Genomic DNA, 7,749 nt, shown 5'->3' with positions numbered 1-7,749 from the left:
TTTATACAAAATATTTTATTGTATTGATTTCGCAAAACTCATTACACTCTGTAATGTTCTAATCGCCATTAATCAACCAGCAACATTCTGTTTCAGACTGAAGGAAATCCTAACATTGTTTTAATCATTCATGGGATGTCAGCGTCGGTGGAAAGGCCAGCACTTATTGCCCTTGAGAAGATGGAGGTGATCCGTCTTCTTGAACCGCTGCAGTCCGTGTGGTGAAGGTTCTCCCACAGTGCTGCAATGTAGGGATTTCCAGGATTTTGACCCAGCGATGATGATGGAACGGCGATATATTTCCAAGTAAGGATGGTGTGTGACTTGGAGGGGGCGTGCAGGTTGCGGTGTTCATATGTGCCTTCTGCCCTTGTCCTTACAGGTGGCAGAGATCGCGGGTTTTGGAGTTGCATCTTGTGGATGGTACACATTGCAGCCACAGTGCGCTGGTGGTGGAGGGAGTGAATGTTTAAGGTGGTGGATGATGTGCTAATCAAGTGGGCTGCTTTTTCCTGGGTTGTGTCGAGCCTCTTGAGTGTTGCTGGAGCTGCACTCGTCCAGGCAAGTGGAGAGCATTCCATCACACTCCTGACTTATGCCTTGTAGATGTTAGAAAGGTTTCGGGGAGTCACGAGTCTCCAGTGTAATCGCATCTTTCCTGTAATGTGATGACCACAACTGCACGCAGTACTCAAGTTGTGGCCTAACTAATGTTTTATACAGTTCTAGCATAATCTCACTGCTATTACAGTCGATGCCTCGGCTAATGAAGGAAAGTATCCTGTATGCCTTTTAACCACCTTATCTACCTGTCCATCTACCTTCAGGGATCTGTGGACATGCACTTCAAGGTCCCTGTGTTCATCTACACCTCTCAGTATCCTCCCAAGCAAGGTAGTTTCAGAGCAACTAATTCTGAAACGTCTTACTTGATAATACAGGTCGTACAGTCAAAACCATTTGATAAAGGGAGACTAATATTGGTGACTGGAAATAGTTAGTGTACAAGTTGATGTTGCTGTTGCCAGAATAGAAAACGAGATGGGATGGACAGAAGCGGTCTGAAAGATGGCTGATCGGCTGTGGGAGGCAGCGGACATTTATACTGGCTGCACGACGGTAGCGACAGTGCTTTGTTGTTCTCGGGATATGATTATCACTTCGGGGATTTTATTGATTAATGATACGAACGGTCCCGGGTTCGAATCCACGACGAACCTGACAACCACAAGGCTTTTTGTGAAAAGTCACCAATTGGATTCTGATACCTTTTCGGTGTTGCTGTTGGTCGAATTGAATTATATCGAGAGCATTTTTAAGATCCAGAGGAGAGAGTGCGGAAGTTTCCAAGGCGAAACACATGTGAAGTAAATAAATGTCTCAAGCTGATGAGGAGATTGAAGCTCAATGTGAATTTACCTTCAGGCGGCCTCATTGATATTAGATGATAGGATAGAAAGCCACATATCCAAGTTAGCCGATAACACCAAGATGTGCAGCATTGTACGCAGTGCAGATGGAAGAACAATATTACAGAGACATTAATATAATAAACGAATGGGCAAAACTGACAAATGTATTTCAATTTAGTCCAGTGTGAGGTCATCCACTTTGGACCTGAGGAGGATATTTCAGAATACTTTCTAAATGATGAAATGCTCGAAACTGTGGAGGTCCAAAGGGACTCAGGGGTCCAGCTACATAGTCATTAGAATGTCATAGACAGGTGCAAAAAAATAATCAAAAAGGCGAATGTAATCCTGGCCTTTTTTATTTAGAGGCATAGAATACTAGAGAATAGACATTATGCTACAGCTATTCAAAGCTCTGGTTGGACCACACTTGGAGTACTGTGTTCAGTTCTGGGCACCGCACCTGAGGGAGGATATATTGACTGTGGAGGGAGTGCAGTGTCGATTTACTACAATGATACCTGGACTCCAAGGGTTAAATTCCAACGAGAGATTACACAAACTCGGGTTGTTTCCCCTGGAATTTGGTAGGTTCAGGGCTGATTTTATCGAAGTTTTCAAGATATTAAGGGGAATTGTTGTGGTAGTTCGAAAGAAACTATTTCTGCTCGTTGGGTGCCTGGGACGAGGGGACATCGCTTAAACATTAGAGTCAGCAATTTCAGGAATGAAGTTGGGAAACACTTCCACAGGCAAAGGGAAGTAGAAGTTTGGAACTCTCTTTCGCAAACAGCAGTTGATGCGAGCTTAATTGTTAATTTTAAACCTGAGATTGATAGGTTTTTTTGAACCAAAGGAATTGATGCTCAGGCGGTTTTATGGAGGGAGGTCACAGAACAGCCATAATCTCATTGAATTGCGGAACAGTCTCGAGGTGCAAAATGGCCGACTCCAGTTCCCAAGTTGCTCATTGGTGCAGAATGCAAAACGATTCTGCATTGGCCGGGAATCGAACCCGAGTCCCTCGCGTGGGAGGCGAGAATTCTACCACTGAACCACCAATGCTGGCACATCTGTTAACTGCAAATGTCCACTTAGTTCTCTTCGCTCTCATAGTGAATGAAAGCAGCAATTTGAGTCAAGTTTACTGATGGTCGAGTGTGCGTTGTGACGATATCGAGACAGTCGACAATATTCAGCGCAGTTGATTCTGCAAATTGTTGCTTGATATTACAAGTCGTACATTCAAAACGATTTTGATAAAGACACTCTAATATCAAGAGTAATGGGACCTGGGCGTGCATGTTTTGAAATCAGGGCAAGTTGATAAGGCGGTTTACAAATCATAAAGGATACTTTGCTTTGCAAATAGGGGCATTGAATACAAAAAAAAGGAAGTCATACTAATCCTTACAAATTTGTGTTTAGGCCTCAGCTGGAGTATATTGTACGGTTCTGGGCACCACACTTTAGGATGAAAAGGCATTGAAGAGGATTCAGAGCAGGTTGGCCTGGATGATGCCAGGGATGAGGGACTTCAGTTATTTGGAGAGATTGGAGAAGCTGGGATTATTCTCCTTACAGCAGAGATGGTTAAACGGAGACCTAATAGCGATATTCAAAATAATGAGGGGTTTAGAAAGTACAAGTAGGGAGAAACTGTTTCCTCCGGCAAGTGGGTCGGTAAACAGAGATCATAGATTTAAAATAATTGGGAAAAGAACTAGAGCGGAATTGAGGAGAATTTTTTCACACGGAGGGTTTGTTAAGATCAGGAACTCACTTCCTGAAAGGGTGGTGGAAGCAGATTCCACAGGATCATTCAAAAGGCAATTGGACATGTACATGAAGAGAACTAATTTGCAGGGAAAATCTGGGGTGTGGGTCTAATTGGACAGTTCTTCGAAAGATCCAGCACAGGTACCACGGCGGAATGGCCTCCTTCTGTGCTGTAAGCTTCTGTGATTCTATGATTACCTCCTGAATCATTACAATTGATGCTATTCAGTGTTGAGGAACCAAGAAAATTATTAACGTGATATTCGTCATCTCCATTCCCTTACCAATATCGCAGATTATAATGTACAGGCGGGGGTGGGACTGAATGGGGGATAGACTGCGGAAATTGGAATGGAAGCCCAGCAGAATGAACTTGGTTTCATCAGTTTTGTTAATTTTCCTACCAGTTGCCCGAAGCAGGCGGTGAATCTTCTTCTCGAGAGAGGATCGTCATTTCAGTTCAGAAGGAAAAATGTATCAAGAAAATCGGGTGACACAGACACGGAATGATCTGGGACTTACGGCACATCCCTTTTAAACAGACACAAACACGGAATAATCTGGGACTTACGGCACATCCCTTTTAAACAGACACAAACACGGAATAATCTGGGACTTACGGCACATCCCTTTTAAACAGACACAGACACGGAATGATCCGGGATATAAATCACAATTGTGGTCGATTAGTTTCTCTTCCGCTGATCACAAGATCAACTCTTTTTACCAGGACACCGCTGTCCGGTTGATGCGTCGCGATCTCCCAATCTCTGCACCTTCGTGGAAGGAACTGTTGCTGATTGCAGCAAACAACCCAAAAAGCTCGGTCTGCCGTTTCGGGAAGCACGGGACTCACATCCACACCTTCTGGATGGAGTGAATGAGAAAAACAAGACTTGAACACAATACCGACGAGTCTGGATTCGAACCCACTCGTGCGAAACACAATAGATTAACAATCCGTTGCCTTAACCTCTCGGCCACCGCATCACAAGAGTAGGACTCCGAAAGTCCTTTTATTCAAAATGAAAATACTGGCTCAGTTGCCAATCTGAAATAATAACAGTCGATGCTGGAAATCGTCAGCAGGTCAGACAGAATCTATAGATACAGAAACAGAGTTAATGTTTCAGTTCGATGATCTTTCGTCTGAGCTGAGTCAGAATAAAAGCGCTTTCATTTTCTTTTTTTGAATGCAAAGCCCTGGACTCTGAGGACAAGAAAGTCTGACCATACAATGTGACCTGCCCATGCACCCAAATCGAGAATGTTGAAAATACCCAGTCAGCAGAAAACTTCGGTGGAAGAACAGATTTTGTCACTGCATGCAGCGTGGGGAATTGCCAGGATGCCAAGCATTAGGATTCACTCGATATTTTGTCAGAGAGGCCGTTGATGAATTTCAGATGGAACAGCAACATGTTGAAATCCAGTCGGTGTGTGAAAGAAAGCGAGTGCTGATGGAAGGGGCTGGGAGTTCACCAGTGTGGGGCCGTGTGCCCAAACACAGCAGTTAAATCCGATTCTCAATTAGTGAACCCATCCAAAAGATCTGTTTGTTTGGTTGAGGTTTTTTCTTATTCGTTCATGGGATGTGACCGTCGCTGGCGAGGCCGGCATTTATTGCCTATCGCAAATTGCCCTTGAGAAGGTGGTGGTGAGCCGTCTTGTTGAACCGCTGCAGTCCGTGTGGTGAAGGTTCTCCCACAGTGCTGTTCGGTAGTGAGTTCCAGGATTTTGACCCAGCGACGATGAAGGAACGGCGATATCATGTCGATGAAAACATAAATTACAAAGGGAGATTGATAGATTAGGTGAATGGGCAAAATTGTGGCAAATGGAATTCAATGCAGACAAATGTGAGGTCATCCACTTTGGATCAAAAAAGGATAGAACAGGGTACTTTCAAAATGGGAAAATGTTAAAAACAGTGGATGTCCAAAGGGACTTAGGGGTTCAGTTACATAGTTCATTGAAGTGTCATGAACAGGTGCAGAAAATAGTCAATAAGGCTAATGGAATGCTAGCCTTTATATCGAGAGGACTAGAGTACAAGGGGGCAGAAGCTATGCTGCAGCTATACAAAACTCTGGTTAGACCGCACCTGGAGTACAGTGAGCAGTTCTGGGCACCGCACCTTCGGAAGGACATATTGGCTTTGGAGGGAGTGCAGCGTAGGTTTACTCGAATGATACCCGGACTTCAAGGGTTAAGTTACGAGGAGAGAGTGCACAAATTGGGGTTGCATTCTCTTGAGTTTCGAAGGTTAAGGGGTGATCTGATCGAAGTTTATAAGATATTAAGGGGAACGGATAGGGTGGAGAGAGAGAAATTATTTCCGCTGGTTGTGGATTCCAGGAGTAGGGGGCGCAGTCTAAAAATTAGAGCCAGACCTTTCATGAGCGAGTATAGAAAACATTTCTACACACAAAGGGCGGTAGAAGTTTGGAACTCTCTTCCGCAAACGGCAATTGATACGAGCTCAATTGCTAAATTTAAATGAGCGATCGATAGCTTTTTATCAACCAAAGGTATTAAGGGATATGGGCCAAAGGCAGGTATATGGAGCTAGATCACAGATCAGCCATGATCTTATCAAATGGCGGAGCAGACACGAGGGGCTGAATGGCCTACTCCTGTTCCTTTGTCCTATGTTCCTATATTTCCAACTCGGGATGGTGTGTGACTTGGAGGGGAATGTGGCGGTGGTATTGTTCCCATGTGCCTGCTGCCCTTGTCCTGCGAGCTGGTAGAGTTCGTGGGTTTGGGAGGTTCTGTCGAAGAAGCCTTGGCGAGTTGCTGCAGTGCATCCTGTGGATGGTACACACTGCAGCCACTGTGCGCCGGTGGTGGAGGGAGCGAATGTTTAGGGTGGTGGATGGAGTGCCAATCAAGCGGGCTGCTTTGTTCTGGATGGTGTCGAGCACTCATCCAGGCAAGTGGAGAGTATTCCATCACACTTCTCACTAGCGCCTTTTCGATGGTGGAAAGGCTGTGGGGAGTCAGGAGGTGAGTCACTCGCTGCAGAATATCCAGCGTCTGACCTGCTCTTGTAGCCACAGTATTTATGTGGCTGGTCCAGTTAAGTTTCTGGTCAATTGTGACCCCAAGGATGTTGATGGTTGGGGATTCGGCGATGGTAATGCCGTTGAATGTCAAGGGGACATGGTTAGATTCTCTCTTGTTGGAGACAGCCATTGCCTGGCATTTGTCTGGCGCGAATGTTACTTGCCACTTATCAGCCCAAGCCTGGATGTTGTCCAGTTCTTGCTGCATGCGGGCACGGACTGCTTCATTATCTGAGGGGTTGTGAATGGAACTGAACACTGTGTAATCATGAGCGAACATCCCCATTTATGGCCTTAGGATGGAGGGGAGGTCATTGATGAAGCAGCTGAAGACCATTGGGCCTAGGACACTGCTCTGTACTGTACACTACTTTTTAAAATATTACAGATAAGCAGATCACTTGAGCAGTCACAGCTGTGACTTTGACTTTTCTCCCTCTCCTCCAGATCTCCCCCGCAACTGCCACTAACCAACCGCAATCTTCTGTAAAACTTCTCCACGAGAAAGTTCCGTGCCTCAGTTTTCAGATGAAATAACGTCCATCTCTTCAGTCACGGACAGCCCAGAGAGACTTTCTGAGTTTCAGGTCCCACTTTGCCTCAATCCTCCTTGAGGTACCATGAAAAAATGTCCTTCAGTTAATAATAATACAAATAAAAGTTCTTATCTTTTGGGGTTTTGTTTAGATTCCACGGCTTTTAAAGATCATTGCGGATATTTGACGAAGCGCCTCTTGATTGGCGGCTTCTCTTTGACAAAGATCCAGAAGCGATCATTGAGAGGCTGAAAATCAAGCTGTTTGATAAAAGCACTGATACTTCGGTATTTATCTAAGCAGTATGGGTTCTGGAAGTGCTCAGGTTGTGAGTTCAAGTTTCACCTTCAACAATCAAACCTTTCAATCCGGGCATTTTGACTGGAGTTCAAAGTACAACTGGTATGTTCCATGACGCATCTGCTTCTTAGTGTTCCCATGTGGGCACTTGGGTTCCTCTGGCCTTCCGTCTTGCTTGAGCAGATGCGAGTTTCGTTGTTTTCGAGGGAGAGGGGGATCTCAGCGTCAGCTGTCATGGCAAAGGGGCCGGGATGAGATCTTTAAATCGAAGGAACCAAACATACGATTATTCTTTTCGTTAAGCGGATATTCATCCGTTGCAAATTTCGTGCGGGGAAAATTTGGAAGGGAAATCTGCTGCCTGGTGTCACTGTGTAACGGATGAAATTATTCAGCTTACAGATGTTAATACGCTGAAAGGTCGAGAGGCCTTTTCCAGCTCCCGTGTGGGACAAGTTCAGCTTTTGGGCCACTGGGTAAAGTGTTATTTTAATTCGTGCCAACGAATGACAAGACATTTGTCACAAACACGAAGAATTTTAAACTCACGAGTTCACTGTCCATGTTTCTTAGAAAATGTTCAATAAAATCAAGGATACCCCTCAACACGTGACTGAGAATTTTATAACAGGGACCCTCACCCCCGTTCGACGT

At 44.9% G+C, this 7,749-nt stretch overlaps 1 non-coding gene across 1 annotated transcript; it reads right to left on the bottom strand.

The window, feature by feature from the left end:
- Window positions 1-2,406: 2,406 nt before the first annotated feature.
- Window positions 2,407-2,477, bottom strand: trnag-ccc (transfer RNA glycine (anticodon CCC)). The gene has a single exon. It is a non-coding gene; the product is annotated as a tRNA-Gly (tRNA).
- Between the last annotated feature and the right edge of the window lie 5,272 nt (window positions 2,478-7,749).

Source organism: Heptranchias perlo, chromosome 20 (genome assembly GCF_035084215.1).
Source record: "Heptranchias perlo isolate sHepPer1 chromosome 20, sHepPer1.hap1, whole genome shotgun sequence".
Lineage (NCBI taxonomy): Eukaryota > Metazoa > Chordata > Chondrichthyes > Hexanchiformes > Hexanchidae > Heptranchias > Heptranchias perlo.
This window is presented reverse-complemented; position numbering and strand designations above follow the sequence as displayed.